Source organism: Talpa occidentalis, unplaced genomic scaffold (genome assembly GCF_014898055.3).
Source record: "Talpa occidentalis isolate TD23 unplaced genomic scaffold, MPIMG_talOcc4v2.1 talOcc4.12, whole genome shotgun sequence".
NCBI lineage: Eukaryota > Metazoa > Chordata > Mammalia > Eulipotyphla > Talpidae > Talpa > Talpa occidentalis.
In genome coordinates this window covers 19647812-19651453 of record NW_023601212.1, presented here as the reverse complement: position 1 = coordinate 19651453, position 3642 = coordinate 19647812, and positions in this window count along the sequence as shown.

Sequence of the window (3642 nt, the reverse complement as noted above, 5' to 3'; positions counted from 1 at the left end):
GGGACTCAATGGGGGCTGGTTGGCAGGGCAGGCTGAGTCTGAAGAGGCCAAATTTACCTTCACTCCATAAAAGTCCTTCTCTGGAAATCATATGTGCCAGATCCTTTTACCTCTTAAACTTTACAAGGCAGCAAATTCCACCATTTTTTGGTGGAAGTCAGACAAATTCCACCATTACTTTGAGACCACCCACCAAGCCACCCAGCCATTGATGTAGCCATCCATCATCCCTCCATACACTCACCCATCATTCCCACATGCAGACCAGAGGGGGAACAGAATGTGATGGGAGGCGAGGGGATGCAAGGGATCCCTTCCTTTCAAGGTCTTTAAACACGAAGAGTTCCTTCCTCCTCCACCCACAGTAGTGGATAGAATGGCCTTTGGAGACTTTTTGCCCCTTTGTAAAGGCTCTGAGGGCCTTTCGGAAATGCCCTTTTATGGAAGCTGTGTAACTGGATTTGGAGTTGGAAAGGGCTGAACCCCAGCAGAAGGGGTTGAGTGCCCTTAGGCCTCTTGGTGGGCACAAACAGCAGAGCTGCAGGGAGGACTTGGGGAGCTCTCGGAGCGATCACTTTCCCATGGAGGGTCCTCCTAGACCTCAGCTCTCCCATGGATAGAAATCTTCATTCTTTAGTTCAGCCCTAGGGGGACTGGTGGGCCTGGGGGTGGCTGGAGTGAGGGTTGGAACCAGCTCTGGAAGGTCAATGCTTCCCTGAGAAGGGCTGCTTTCCCTGAGAAGGACTTTAACCCTTGCATTCTGGGGATCCTTAGATACCATCCACCAGGCATTTGGCGGGAGCCTCCCTCAACAAAGGCAAGAGTCTGGAGTCCCAGTCTGGAAGGACTGAAAGGCCAGTCAACCAGCTTCAGTTGAAAATTCAACAGAACTATCTTCCTAGTCAGGTCTGGCTGGGGAGGATGCTACTGTGCAGGAAGTGGGCGAACACAGCTGGTCCTGGGCTCTCCCTCCTCTGGGCAGCCCAAGCCCCTCACACAGATTTCTTTCACTCCCATTCACACCAAGTTCAAATGATTGAATCACTGGTCTGTTTTCCAGTGGACTATGAGCACCCCAATGGCGACATCTGGGGCTTACTCAAACCTGCATGATCAGTCACTGTTAAAGCAGGACACAGGGTAGGAGAGTAAAGCAGGAGGTGTGAATGAGTGAGAAACAACATCTGGTGGTCTGAATTAGATGCTGGTGAGTAGGACAGATGAGTGCTCCGGGGCTCTGGAAGAGGCGCCATCCCTGCGGGCAATGTCAGAGGGAGAGATGAACTAACCTCATCTTCCTTGAAATCTCCGGAGCCTGTTTGCCTCTGGCAGGACAACCAAGCATGGCGTTCTCCAGCACCCATCTCTCTATCTTCACTCTTACAACCTACTTATCTATCTAGCTCACGCACCAACCCCCTGTGTCATGCTGGGGGGCTCACAAGGCTCAGGAGGACCCATTGTGTGTTTCTTCCCTGCTGCTTGGAAATTGGCCAGGTGAGAGAAATTGGCCAACCCTGCAAAACAGTGTTTTTCCACCCCAGAAGATCCAGTTGCTAAACTTTTATCAGCATACCCTTGCAATTCACTCATCTACCTGACATCTATTCATCTCTTTCCTTCATTTCTCTTCCTTTTTTCCCTCTGACTTATTTTGTTTCTTCTCTTCCTTCCTCCTCTCCCTCCCCCTTTTTTCAATTATTTTCAATTCACCAAGTACCTACTCATCCATTCACCAGTCCGTCCGTCCATCCATCCACCCACCCACCCACTAATGTTTTCCTTTGAGTATCTACTCTATGTTGGCCAGTTCCTAAGGCTCAGGACTTTTCTCCAGACTTCTGGAAGGTAGGTGCATGAGCTTTAAGGACAAGGAGAGGCCTCAGAGTGTAGCACCTCAGCCATCATTGATGTTGGATCCATAACCAAAACTTTGGTTTTCTTCTCCTGCCCTTTCTTGCCCTCCCTGCTCTTATCTCCTCATAGCTGGTTTGCACGGACTAGGGGAGACTTCTCAGGAGATGAGGGAGGACTTGTCTCCATCCAACAGACAAGCTACCTACCTCTCCTTCCAGGCCTCAGGCAAGAGTCCAGGGAAACTGGGCCTGAGAAAGGATTCTCCTCACAGAAGACCCTGTGAACACCTAGCCAATTTACCAGTGTATTCAAGCAAGAGAGGGCCGTGGGGCCTGAGAACAGAGACATCAGTTAAAAGGGAATCCCCAACTTGAAGCCAGCATGCTCCATCCCCAACACCACCCCATGCACCTTCTCTTAAAACTTTGTCTGCTTTGTGACCCAAGCTTGTGTCTGCTCATTTCCCGGGGGCTGATATTACCAAGAATTTGCCTGGTGAGCCAAAGGGGTGGGGGCTCTCAGACCTGGACCTGGGTTGGAGGCCAAGGAAGGGAAACCCACTCCCCTACACACAGTCCAGAACCTGCCACCCGGTCACACCTACCTTCTGTTCTACCCCTTGAGTTCTACCCCTGTACCTGGTGGGAGGTGTTGGCTTTGTGGGATTGCAGCAGTGGCTCACCCCGGAGGTGGCTTGTCCTGCACGAGCTGAGGGTCTCCCTATTTCCTGCAGGTCAGAGAGAAGAAGCAACCGGCATAGTTTTTCTCACTTTTCTCCCCAGGTTTGTATTTACACGACAGTCATTCTTGAACAGCTGACTTTGGAGATTATCAGAGTTCTGCACTTCACTAACATCTTTTGGAGGTGTATTGACTGTTGCCTGCTCAGAGAGGGTGGACAGGTTTTTTTCTGAGTCACACAGCAAATCTACTGTGGAGGCAGGTGTGAGTGAAGTGTTTGGAGCCTGAGGGCTCAGCCTCCTGGGTCGTCACTGCTTGGATTCCCCTCCCTCTGTTTCTCTGCTCTTTGGATCCAAGCAGGTTCTGGCCTGCTCTGACAGATTACCTAAAGGCTGTGTGCCTCTTGTGAAGGCTGATGGGACAGACAAAACTTCTAGAAACCTTCTTCTGGTGAGATATTCAAGTGGCTCCCTGACACCCAAGCTGGAAAGGAAATATGAGCACTTCAAAGACCTCGGGGTTCAAATTTCAGCACTGCTTTGCCTTTTGACCTAGGCTGAGGAGCAGTCTTCTTAGAGCTTCCTTTTCCCTTCTATTAAATAGGGATAATTGATTGTCATGAGGTTAAATGGGCTCCAGTATATAAAGTTGGTAAGTAGGTTTCAATAATCAGTAGCCACTTCACTCCAAATCCTAAAATCCAAATCTAACTGGACCCATTCTTCCCCTTAAGTGACAAGCAGCCGCACTGTCTCGGGACAGGGAATCTCTCCTCCAAAACCCAGGCCCACAAATTACAAGGCTTATTTGGCTTGTGTGACCCAATTAATAGCCCCGTAGGCCTCTGTGAACACCTCACCGTTGGCCTCAGGAGTCAGCGAAGCCTGCCCACCGGTGAGGACAGAGGCTCACCGCCTCCCTGACCAGAAGAAAGTGCGTCAGATGGAAGCAGCCCAACTGGTTGCTGAGCTGTGGAAAATAATTAAACTGGGGGAGAAAAAAACACTTCTTTAAAAAAATCAGGTTAGGTATGAATGTGCAGGGCGTGGCCCCTGTATAATTAGCCGCTCTGCTGGCTCGGGGAGCCGCCTGCTTCTCCCTGGG